This window comes from Phocoena sinus, chromosome 5, assembly GCF_008692025.1.
Source record: "Phocoena sinus isolate mPhoSin1 chromosome 5, mPhoSin1.pri, whole genome shotgun sequence".
Lineage (NCBI taxonomy): Eukaryota > Metazoa > Chordata > Mammalia > Artiodactyla > Phocoenidae > Phocoena > Phocoena sinus.
In genome coordinates, this window is record NC_045767.1 from 139,592,830 (window position 1) to 139,606,164 (window position 13,335).

A 13,335-nucleotide genomic window follows, 5' to 3' on the forward strand; every position below is an offset into this window, starting at 1 on the left:
ATTTGGAAGACCTGCAAAGCAAGGGGAACCAGTATTTTCCAGTGACCGTGATATTCCAAATTCATGCGGGAATAAAGGCTCCATTCACAGAACAATGGATTTTAACGGTTTCAGAGCCCACGTGGCAAGTAACCTTTATGAAATGATCACTTCTCAAATTTTGAATTTTTTATACCAAAAGAATATCTACAGTAGTCTTAAAACATATTAAACCCCTCCTCCCTTTTCAACTATGCATCAGTGTAAGGCTGGGTTTTTTCATACTTCCACTAGAGCAACCTGAATGTGTTAAATACAGAAACCATATTCCTTTTCACTTCAAACGATTGTATACTGACTCTGGGTTCTTTCACCAAATGCATAGGTACTGCTCACAGATGTTAAACTTTAAGTTTCAATCTCGCTAACCGTGTGGACACACCACCGCTTTACCTTCACATTACTCCACGCTCCATCCGGGAGCGTACACTTCTCTCCAACGCCAGACAAGACCATAGCTTTCTCCTTTAAAGCTGGTATTCTGCTCTGGACTCCATCACAGATGCTTTCTTTGAGATCTTTCTTTCTAATTATTCTACCTATGTAAAATCTTTAATCTTTCTGTCTACCTGAATTTACCCATCCATCCAACCATTCGTTTATTCATTTGTTCATACATCCTGCAGATTATTTATTAAGCACCTATTACTACATTCTAAGGGATGAGGTTTCAGGAATTAAAAACAAAAACAAACAAATACAAAGAAGCCAACATTAAACCCTAAAGGAGGGTCTCACGTAGGGGCTGGTGGGTGAACAGGATAAAAACACACAAATTCAGTGAAGTGTGAGCTACCATGACATGTTGTGATGGGGACACAGAAAATCTGCATCAAATGCTGACATGGTACATTGGTAAGTGCTTCCTCAAATGAATGACTCTGAAGCTGAGCCCTGTTGAATGCGTAAGAGATAACAAGGCATAACAAACAAGAAAAGCTATTCCAAGGAGCAGAAAAGTAGGCGCAAAAGAGAAAGACAAAACAAGAAAGAGTTTGGTGACAAACTGCAGCTGTGACAACATGGCTGTGACACAGTATTCTAGTAGGAGGGTGACTGAGACATGGGAGCAGAGTTAGAGGTGAAGTGCGGCCGTCAGATCACCCAGTGGGAGCTGTGAGCGCTGCGTCGTTTCTACACCACTTTACACGCGTGTGACACGCAGCATGCAGCACCGCTTCTCGGTACTCAAGCAGTGACCAACGCTCATTTGTCAAAGAGAGCGAATGCAGACAACCACAGCTAAACGCCATTTTACCGTGTGTAAAACAGACTGACGGCACACAGCTCCCAACACCCACTGTGCACTGAAACAGAGCCAGGATTAAGACAGGAATAACTAAACAGATTTTACTCCAGTTGGATTTAGACAGATGATCAAGGCTGGTGAGCAAAAATGTTCTAACCATCCCCAGCTAAGACGTTTCTTCACCAGCGATGAAGGAGACTAACAGGGAAGAAAACGTGCGAACAAACAGCCCTTCCCAGGGCTTCCCCGGGCCTCCTCGCTATTTACACGCCCTGCTGCCCAAGGCACCCGACTCACCTGCCTTTCTTAAGCCCCACATGCGACGTCTACCACTTTTCTTTTTCTCTTGACTTTGAAAGTCTATATTCAGGAAACCATGGTCTTGATTGAAGGCAGAAGGTAACATAATCAAAGTGACGTCTGCTCTTGGACAAACAAGCTTGTGCTGCTTTTCTGGGTAAAACAGTTCCCCATGGCCTCCAGAGATACACTCTACGGGAGCGCATCAATCCAACTGAGCTGGCCATAGGGCAGGGCCGATGGGAGAGAAACCTTTGTGGGGTGTGGCCTCACGACACCTGTGGTACACAACCTTCTTGCTCCTGGCCAAGCCAGCAGGTGAGCTGCAGGTGACAACCCAGCCTAAGTCAGCCTAAGTCAACCCAGCCTAAGTCAACCCAGCCTAAGTCAGCCTAAGACAACCCAGCCTAAGTCAACCCAGCCTAAAGTCTTCGAGCTTCAGAGGGCGTGGGCAAAGAGAAGCATCAGAAGAAAGCAGCTTCACTTAGGACGGCCTGCTGTGCAACAGGCCCTGCCAAGAAACATCACGGCTCTCTCACACACCACCGGGAAACTTTTTCAGCGTAAGATGGCACAACAAGAGCTTAAGAATATTACTCTAAACGGTCCCCACAGAAAAGATCCACAGTAGAGGCTGTGGCATATTGTTACTTGGAGTAGAGATGAACAAAGAAGAATGTTAGTCATTAGTGACTGCAAATATTTTAAGACATTGAAAAGTGAAATTTTACCCAGAGTTTGCACTGGGAGGATTGCCTGTTGCTAAGCACATTTGGAAACGTACAGCGTTGATCCAGCGTAAGAATCTCTTGCCTCAAATCTTGACCTATCAGGTCTCGACGATGTGACTGTGTTTATCCAAGTATCTTCCACGTTACATTCGTAATCTTCTAAATTCTGAGTTAACCCATATTGATTCAGTTCTATATTCACCAATACACAACTTAAAAGTTCATATTATACTAGTGAAACGTTGAAATTCTTTGTCCTATGTTGAATTAAGTTAATCACATGAGCCATGTATCATTTAACTACTTGTAATAGAGGATATCTGAAGCCGCAAAATGAATGAGAAGAAGCAGCTAGCAATTTCAGTGCGTTCATATAAAATTAGACTAGTAACATAACCAAACTCCTCTAATAAAAATATGCATTATTAAAGTCCTAGGGTTTGTCAACCTCATGGATGGAAACACCTGATGCCATGTGAGGACTCAAACAATTTCCCTAAGTCTAGAGATGCATCTAAAACTCTGAAGGGTTGGAATTGACTATGAAGGTCTAATGAAAAGTAATGCATATGCCACACATCCTTTCCCCAAAACTCTAAACAACAAAATGGTTCCGAATCACCTATAACAAAGAAAGGTTCAGCGGACATCCTGGTCTAGGTGTCACCTAACCCCTTTTAACCTTAACTCTGTTTATCGGTACTTCCCAGCACTCACTGCTCTGAGATGCCCACTTCACATCACACATTCCGACCGATCGCTCGTGATCCCTGGAGCACTTTTATGACGTGTCTGTGAACAGAATGGGAGCTAAACTGAAATGGCATCTCCTCCCATTGGGGAGACCAGTCAATTCAGCAAGTGATTACAGCGGAGGATAAGACGGTGAAAGACAAGTACCATATGACATCGCTTATAGTGGAATCTAGAAAAGTGATGGAAATGAGCTTGTCTACAAAACAGAAACAGACGCACAGACACAGAGAGCAAACTTATGGTTGCCAAAGGCGAAAGGGGTGAGGGATAAACTAAGAGTTTGGGATGGACATATACACACTACTGTATATAAAACAGACAATCAACAAGGACCACTGTATAGCACGGGGAGCTCTACTCAGTATCTTTTAATAACCTGTAATGGAAAAGAATCTCAAAAAGAGTACACACATATATATACGCATATATATACATGACTGAATCACTTTGCTGGACACCTGAAACTAACATGACACTGTAAATCAACTATACTTCAATAAAACAATTACAGCCAAGGATAAATAACAGCATAGGGGATGAACAGGGAGGTGCAGGGAAACATAACAATGACCTCGATTCAGACCCGGAAGAGCGGGGATAGTTTCTAGGAAGTAGAGCCTAGCTTGAGATATAAAGTCTGAGTAGGTACCGGCCCCTCGAAGACCCAGCAAGGGGCCAGGGAATCCGGAAGACGGGGGGGAGGTGGCCGTGTTTCCCACAAAGGGATGTTGTAGGGTATGCGGTGAGAAGTGGCACTGCCGGTTCTCCATCCATAGGTTCGTCCCCCCCACACACACACACTCACACTCACACCCTCACACAGCCCCTCACACACGCACGGACAACCTCACACCCCCTCACACACACTCACTCATTCACACACAACTCTCACACACACCTTCATACACACCCTCATACACACACACTCACACACACACGCACTGACAACCTCACACCCCCACACACACACTCACTCATACACTCACACAACTCTCACACGCTCACCTTCATACACACCCTCATACACACACACTCACACACACACGCACTGACAACCTCACACCCCCTCACACACTCACTCATACACTCACACGACTCTCACACTCACCTTCACACACACCCTCATACACACTCACACAGACACACTCACACACCCCTCACACACACACACGCACTGACCTCACACACACTCTCCTACGCACACACACTCACACACACTCACCTTCACACACCCCCTCATACAAACACCCTCACACACACACTCACACCCCTCACACACACTCTCCTACGCACACACACTCACACACACTCACCTTCACACACACCCTCATACAAACACCCTCACACCCTCACACAGTCACTCTCACACGCCCCCTCACACTCACACTGTCACACACACTCACACCCCGCTCTTCCCACTCTTTAAATCCCACAGGTCCTGCAAAGTCCGGCATCTTCATCCTGTTGTCGAACCTCTGCTCAGCGCCAGACCTTCCCTAGAAAGCCTTCTTCAGCATTTCCCTCCTGTGGGACGCTGGCTTTTCAAGTTCTTGAGAAGTTTCTAAAACTGCAGCACAAATATTAAGCTCCTGGTAACGTGCTGACATGTGTAATTCCAAGGCTGTTTCTGGGTGGTTATCTCCACGCACAGACTTTAAGCCCCTTCAGGCAGGAATGTCATAAACTTCGCATCTTCCTCAGTAACACGCATAATCCATAATACACTTCATCCTGAGAGGTACAAAAAAGTGACTAACCTCTGAAAAGTGTGCCATAGAACGTAACGTAAGCTGAAGCTTTCAAAGACTACACATTGAAAACAAATTCTTTTAATTCCTGTTACTACTGCCAGGCACAGCGGTGCCGACGGCGTTTATTAGCTATAGAGGAGAGCACACTGACTGCTGGGGGCGAAGAAATTCAGATGAAGGTGACTGACTGGCCCAGCTGGTGTGGCTTCATCTCAGGTCCTCGAGAACGCATCATTGTAACGGCAAAAGCAAGATAAAAGTCAAGTAACACATTTAAGGCCCAAGCCATAGTATGATGGTCAAGATCCCAAATGAGTTTAAATCCATTAATTGGGAAAAAAATTCATCACAAAGTACTGAGAGCACGTGTGGATGTGATAAGGGAACAGTTACAATCATCTTTTAAAATGTTCCGTGAAGGGAGGGTTGACAGGGAGCAAAGAAGCCAGCCACGGTCTCAATTTTCAAAACAAAGAAGGTGGGTTCCAACTTTAGCCTTGAGAGCTAGACACTGATTCCAGGCACGCCTCCCACGAGATTCTTAACATTATCATCTGTAAGCGCCCAAAATGTGAAGTGTTGTTACCTACCAGCTAGGGAGAGGTCAAAGGAACCCATCATTACAAAGGAACCCAGGGCTATTTCTTTTTGTTTTTACAGGGTTACTTCATAGCTCTTCTGCAGAAAGTGGAAAGGCAGTCCAGCAAGGAACCTACCTGACTGAGTCTGTCACAGAATGCATGCGCCCCGCCCACAGGAAGGAATGTAAACGCTGAGGAAGGAGAGTCGCTTGACTATAACGCTGCCGGAATGGCCTTATAAAGACCACTAATTCGTGGGCTCCTGCAAAGCAAGGGAAGGCGTCTGGGACCCAACGTCCTGCCTGTTCTCCACGCGGCATAGTTATTGGATGAAGATATTAACTGCATCCTGATCACATCTGCTCCTGCCTCTAAGTGGGGAAGAATAGCTAATCTGTATCCTGGAATCAACAACCAAAAATATCCTGACCTCCTGGAACAACAGGCTAATGAAAGGTGAAGGTTACATTTAATTGCAATAAGTATTTTTTAAAGTCCCAAATCTAGTAGCCAAATGTACAAATCGAGGAAAAGAAGTATACTTGCAGAGAAGTATGCAAAAAGATGCCTCATTAAACAGTGCAGTATGGATGCCAAAAATATAGAAGGGGAGAGGACAGATTTGACTTTAGAATGATTTACCATGTGGTACCCAGAGGAGACAGCCAGACAAGTCCAATGATGTCAGTCCGTTCCTGTTAGCTCAGCTCTCGGGACCACACTTTCAGAAAGACAGGAATTCATCCAAAGGAGAAATTCCTTGATGATAATGGGATTCTCGACCTATGCCAATTAAGGACAAGCTGAAGGAAATGAATATTACCATAGAGATCACAGACATATTATATCTGTTATGTAGAAAAGCTTTCTGTGTAAGTACGCTAAGAGGTAAAAATTGGGATACGAATATTATAGAGGCCAATAGTGCAGTTCACTATAAGGAAAGTGTTCTTAGGCTCAGAGCAGGTCAAATAAAGGAATGCCTCCCGCGTTCAAGATGAATCTTGATCAACAGCTCGCCTAAATTGATCTTAACATTCTCCTCGAATTTGGAAATAAGATCATCTGCTAAAAGTGAAAAAATAAAGATCATTTGGACTGGAAAACCTGGAGAACTCTGGAACATGTCTTATGGGGAATTTGATGGAAATTATCCAGGAAAGAATAGAATAACTTCCGAGCGATGTTAACCATCCCTGAAGCTGAAGGTGGAGTGAATCAGGTGCCGGTAGGGCTAGTGGCAAGAGATTAGGGATGGAGCAGAGCTGACATGGCTGTCCAACGTCAGTGCGCTGAGAAAGAGGAAAACCGGAGAAAATTGGGACTGGCCAAGGTGCAGAGTCACAGGACAGGAGGGTGTGTGCGGTGCTGAGTGAGGGGCTTACTGGAAGGACAGGAGGTGGGGTCAGAAAGAGAATATGGAAGGCTCCGCTTTTTCAGCTGGGCAGCCCTGAGTGATGGGAAGGCCCGGAGGGCGGGGAGTGAACACCAGTGGATGGATCCCCAAAGTGAAGCAGCGCAGGCTGAGGTCCTGGGGGTCCAGCGCGAGGATGCTGAGTGAAGTTCTCAGCAATGACAGCTGATCAAAGTGTGGGAAGCAAATCCTCTGTTAGCGTAGATTCCCAAGGGAAGTGGAATATTCAGGAAGTCAACAAGCACTGGTCACAGGGAGAGGGTAACACCCGTGAAGGGTGTAAACTTAGAAAGACCAGGGGTAGCTGGGCGATGGTGAAAGGATTAACAGTTAGGAGCAGCTCTGAACAGCCTGCAGGCCCCATGGGAGAAAAGCACAGGCATGTGTGTAGGACCAAGACCACAACAGTCCACGTAGGCTCCTTGCAAAACAGATACTAATCCTGACATGGTGTCGTCGAACAGAATACCTACAGCATCAAGGCATCAAAAAACTTAAATCAAGAACTAGGAAGACACCCACTATGTGCCAGGTGCTGCGAATCCAAGGATGAATACCCTGAGGGAGATCTGAGTTTGGTAGCAATAGAGACATCTGAACAGGTGTTTCTTTTGCAACTGAAGTATGCTGATTTACAAGGTTGTGTTAGCTTCAGGTGTCCGGCAAAGTGATTCAGACACACACACACACACACACACACACACACACACACACACACACACACACACACAAATCTTTTCAGATTCTTTCCCCTTATAGGTTATTACAAGATATTCCCTGTGCTATAAAGTAGGTCCTTGATGATGATCTGCTTTATATACAGCAGTGTGTACATGTTAATCCCAAACTCCTAATTTATCCCTCCCCGCCCCTTTCCCCTTTGGTAACCATAAGTTTGTTTTCTATGTCTGTGAGTCTGTTTCTGTTTTGTAAATAAGTTCATTTGTATCTTTTTTTTCCCAATTCCACATGCAAGTGATACTGTATGACATTTATCTTTCTCTGGTTTCCCTGTCTGAACAGGTATTTTTATTTTTAATTAATTAATTTTTTTGGCCGCACTGTGCGGCATTAGTATCTTGGTTCCCTCACCAGGCATCAAACCCATGCCCCTTGCATTGGGAGCGTGGAGTCTTAACCACTGGACCACCAGGGAAATCCCTAAAAAGGTATTTTTAATGTAAGGTAGCAGAGTGAAAGGGGACACATAGCTGTGTCAGACCTGGAAAAAATTCAGGATTAAGAAGCTTTCCTGGGGGTGCCCAGACCCCTTTCCTGGGGTGTTCACTCCCAAAGCCGCTGTCTTCTGTTGGCTTCTTGCTAATTCCTACTGCGGTGAGAAGGAAGAAGTGGTACCCGAGTGAATTAACTTAAGTTGCCTTTGATTTTCTGAAAGGGAGAGTTTATTTTAATAAAAAGATTATTAACGGCCAGAAAGGATTCCAGGCAAGCAGCTACACGCAGCTGATAATCGCATTTCTGTGGCTGGGCCTGGGGGAGGGGGGATCATGGCCCAGAGCCCCTCAGGGCTCATAAGGGCGTCACTCTCCTACTGCTGCTGGGCGGGGACTGGCCTAAAGCTCCTCAGTCCTGGCAAATAATTCAGTTCATACCCTGTAAGCCTGAAGGCTGCAGAAGAACAAGCCTGTGGGCCTGGCACTCAGGGGAGAGAGAAATAGATGAATTAGGTCAGACACTTCCAAACTGTTTGAGAGAAACAAAAGAACCCAATGTGAGTCAGGATAGCCAAAAAAATCACTCCAATGCCAAACGAGTCAACTAATCTATGGGCGGCTGAATTGGTTCATCTAAAGACCCAAAACTTGCCAAAAGATTTTCTTGTATCAAGATGGAGAGCCCCAACCAAAACTGCTGCACCGGCACCTAAGGAATGTTTACTGAAAACATCTAGATGGCCTAGGGACAAAAACCAGTGAAATTATTGATATTTTAGAAAGAAAAGCAACCGTTTCTACAAATATGCAGACAAGTAATAAACTGTAATGTTTAAGAAGAGTTGCTTGGGTACACATTTATAATTAAGTGGTATAAAAATCAATGGTACAAAAGTTATACATCCTAGCAAACAAAAGGGAAGTTAAGCAACTTCCTGGAAAATCTAACATTCCTAACGGAAATAACAATTTGAGTTATCACTTACTTCTTTAGTCCAATATTAATTTAAAAAGTTTTTTAAAATAATGCTTTAACACAAGATCATTTTATAAACCATAGTTATATGAGATTTGAGGACCAAACCTTGTGAAGCTACGTCTCCTTCTACATTCTCAAGAACGACAAAAAAAGTATCTTGGACGTGTTATTTTATACCCGGGGACCTAGTAGCGGGGACTTAAAGGGGCTTTTTATATTCATACACTATGAAACACCACACCAAGCATAAGTACTTTCTATTTGTGTTGGGTCTCAAAGAGAGAAAAATAAAATTCTTATTTTCTCTGTCATACATTAGAAAAAAGACCCTACAGCACAAGAAAAAACAGAATACCCATCTATTCATTACAAATTTCTATTAAATAAACTTCAGCTACTTAAGTTTCCTCGCTGATACATTTAAAAATATACAAGTGGGTCTGTTTTATATGAGATGTTTAATTACTGTATCAATAATTATTCTAGAATTTTCCCTACTACTTTATGTCTACAGGCTTTATGCAAGGAGCCTACTGTTTTGACGTGAAAAGTACAGCTTATTTGTTTTAACTCCGTGCTTCTTATTTTTCTGTTGGGTCATAGATCCCTTTAGATATCTGAGGACTCTGGATTATCACCCTAAAAATGCAGAGACTCAAACGTTTAAATACAATTTCAGGATTCCCGGAAGCAATCCACAGACCGAGCTGTGTAATAACTGAACAGAGAGCACAGACTGCACGGGCAAACTCCACCAAAAGCATAACGCTGTTAACATGGCTTTTTGACAAATTAAGATTTGCTTCTAAATTTTAGACATCATATTTCTGTTAATTGCTGTTATTATTGATTTTTGTCACTCTTCATAATATAGTACCTGAAACGACAACTCCCAAAGAAAACAAAAAAAACATAGCCGTTTTAGGAAAAGCAACAGATTAGCTCCACACTAGGAACCAAGGTATAAAAATCTACATCCATCACTGAAGGCTCTAACGCTTATCCACGTGTCATCAGAGGGTCAGCGATGCTCCTCCCAAGAGCAGTTCTAGTTAGGAGGTAAGCATTTGATGAAATCACTATCACAGGGCTGACCCTGATATGTTATAAATCAAGCTCTAATTTAAAACTGTATATATGACCCGTTCTACTTAAAATTCCAGGGGGTTTCAGTGTGTTGGAAACCAAGACGCCCCGGTCACAATTAAGCGACACGTTCAACCTTCTGGCTTACTTCAGAAGATACACACTGTTCACCAAGTGCAAAATGAAGGCGCAACCCTGGGAAACGAGGGAGTAAAGGAAAGACGCACGGAATGCATAACCTGAAATCACATGACCACTCGCAGCGGAGCGCCCACACAAGTGCCGCCGCGAGGCTGCTCGGCCCACCCAGGACAGGCTGAGGGCACTGGCCCGACGCCAACCGCTCCCCAGGGCGCCGCGGTCACAGGGGGCATCGGATCCCCAAGCAGTAATTAACACGCGCGCGCACACACACACACACACAGACACGCGCGCGCACACGCACACAGGCACACACACACGCACACGCACGCAGACACACGCACACTCCCCGGCGGAGCCCGGCAGCCCCCCTGGAAGTTCGCGGCGGCCCCGCTGAGCGATCCCGGGGTCGCAGCCGCCCGGCCCCCAGGAGCGTGAAACGCTCACGCGCAGCGTGGCCGGACGAGGCTGCGGTGACGCCAGCTCGGCCTCACTCCCCGCGGGCCCTCCGCCCTCGGCCGCCGCGGGGCCCCGGGGCGCGGAGCTGCCCCCGGCGTGGGAACCGGGCCCGGTCCCGGGAGCGCAGGAGGGCTTCCTGGGGGGCACGCGAGGGCCCGGAATGGGGGCCGCGGAGAGGGCCGCCCCCCGGGAGCCCGGGCCAGCGAGGGCGCGCGGCGACCACTTACTCGGGGGCGTCTCGACCTCGGGCTGCGTTTCCGGCTCGCGGGCAGCTCCAGGCGCCGCCCGCCCAGGAGGAGAGTGGGCGGCGGGCGGCAGAGGGGGGCCCGGCGGCGGCACCTGCCGGTCCCTGCACCGGTGTCCCCACAGCCGGCAGCCGCCGCGCCTCTTCCCGGCTGCCGCTCAACAGGCAGGGCGGGCGCGGCGCGCAGCAAACCCGGTTCCCGCGCGGCGCCCACGCTCAGGCAGCCCCGGCCCCGGGCTCCCGCTCTCTCTCTCTCCCTCTCTCCCTCTCTCCCTCTCTCCCTCCCTGTCTCCTCCCCCAGCTCTCAGCCCTAAGGATCCCTCGTAGCGCCTCTCCCTGCGGTCCTTTCGGAACCCCTCCCCTTCCCTGCACCAAAAGACTGAGAAAGAAAGCAGCGGTTGAAACGCACCATGGTGAGGTTACGCCGGGCCCCTGTCCGCTCGCGGCGCGCCCTCCCCGCAAGTGTCGGTCGCCTGGGGGGCGGGGGGCTCCCGCGGCGGTTCCCTGCCTTCTGCGTGGACTCTAGCAGCCAAAGCGTAGGGAAACTACACCGAAATCTGCTCCTGGAAAGCCAGCTCGGGGCTGAGTGTCACCCACTGCGACCATACTAGGGCAGGGGGACTGAGTCCTCCAGCCGCCCAGTCGCCTTCCCAGCAGTTCCTGTGTGGAGACGGAGACCAGGGAACAGGGACAAAGGAAGAGAAAGAGAAAGAGGGAGGGAACGCAAGGAAAATTTGGCCGACTTAAAACACAATGTTTTCCACTATGCACTGGGCCGGAAAAACCTCAGTTCTCCGTAGTTAGAAACTCCAGCATTTCTGCTGGGAAATTGATGTCTCTGCATGGATGGTTTTCGTGCCCTGGTTCTCAGGTTAAAGCCAATCTGCTCCTTTGCAAATGCAGTTCTATGGCTGCCGAGCATTTACATCTTTCCAGTAAGGTCCTGATTCTGCTTGGTTCGGTACATTTAGTTCTGTTTGTTGAATGTGCGGTGTGTGTGTGTGTGTGTATTCCAGAACAGAAAAATAAGTTCTTATGTAAGTGTTTTGAGTCATCTTTCCGACCTCAAAAAGGCTCATTATGCTGTTTCATTTTGAATTCATAATTAGGATTATTATGCGATCTTTCTTCAAACCCAGGAACTCTGAGATCCATTGTTCGTGGTTATCTCCAATTCGTATATTTCTCCCCAAACTTACCCACATAAATCTCTCCATTGTAGACTCATCTCGCAGCCTTGACAACTATGCTGTCCTCCAGGCAAACATCAGTCAGAATAAACATACATTTAAATAAGAAAAAAGGGCGTTTAACTAAAATTTGCCTTAGTATCGGGGCAACCGGTCCAGAGCTATAAGTGCATTTTTTGGCTCTGCCATCTCTGAAACCATCTGTTTCTCTACATCCGATGCGTGATAGTCTCTTAGGTCAAAAGGGCTTTTGTCTTCAGAGAATTTAAGTGCTAGGAGGAAGCAAATAAGTAAGAAGTACCCAGTATGGCATAGTTGAAAGAGGATTTCATAGTATTTTAAGAAAAATAAAGCTAATGATTTGCAAGCTCAGAGGAAGCACAGATACCGTCCGACTGGAGACTGTTTCATATCAGGACGGCAGTAGAGTCAGGCCTTAAAGCACAGATCATATCTGGGAAAAGATAAAACAGAGGAAGTTTTTGTCTTCTGTTTTTCAGGCAGCGGCAAACTTGTGAGCAAAGGCTTGGAGGTGGGAGGGGAGGACCCTGCTGTTCAAAAAGGGAGTGGTGATCACAAGGGTCGGAAAGGCCATCGTTTCTGCAAATAACAGACGCTGGAGAGGGTGTGGAGAGAAGGGGACACTCCTCCACTGTTGGTGGGAATAGAAACTGGTGCGGCCACTGTGGAGAACAGTATGGAGGTTCCTTAAAAGACTAAAAATATTGATAGAACTACCATATGATCCAGCAATTCCACTCCTGAGCATATATCCGGAGTGAGCTATAATTCGAAAAGATACATGCTCCCCTATGTTCGTAGCAGCACTATTTATAATAGCCAAGACATGGAAGCAACTTAAATGTCCATCAGCGGATGAATGGATAATGAAGATGTGGTGCATGTACACAATGGAATACTACTCAGCCATCAAAAGGAATTAAATAATGGCATTTGCAGCAACAGTGGATGGACCTAGAGATTGTCATACTAAGAGTAAGTCAGAAAGAAAAACACAGATACCATGTGATATCACTTATATATGGAATCTAAAATATGACACAAATGAACTTATCTATGAAAGAGAAACAGACTCACGGACATAGACTTGTGGCTGCCAAGGGGGAGGAGAGTGGGGGAGGGATGAATTGGGAGTTTGGGATTAGCAGATGCAAACTATTATATATAGGATGGATAAACAACAAGGTCCTACTGTACAGCACAGGGAATTATATTCAAT

At 46.4% G+C, this 13,335-nt stretch overlaps 1 protein-coding gene across 2 annotated transcripts in view; it reads right to left on the reverse strand.

Annotated features, from left to right (window-relative positions):
- Positions 1-11,561, reverse strand: part of GUCY1A1 (guanylate cyclase 1 soluble subunit alpha 1) — a 59,558-nt gene extending 47,997 nt beyond the window's left edge. Inside the window, exon 1 of one of the 2 annotated variants that reach the window (XM_032633444.1) lies at positions 11,315-11,561. The gene's annotated coding sequence lies outside the window, so the exon portion shown is untranslated. Of the gene's footprint in view, positions 1-10,888; positions 11,157-11,314 lie in introns of those variants that run through there. The other variant, XM_032633443.1, reaches the window with a different exon arrangement.
- Positions 11,562-13,335: the final 1,774 nt, after the last annotated feature.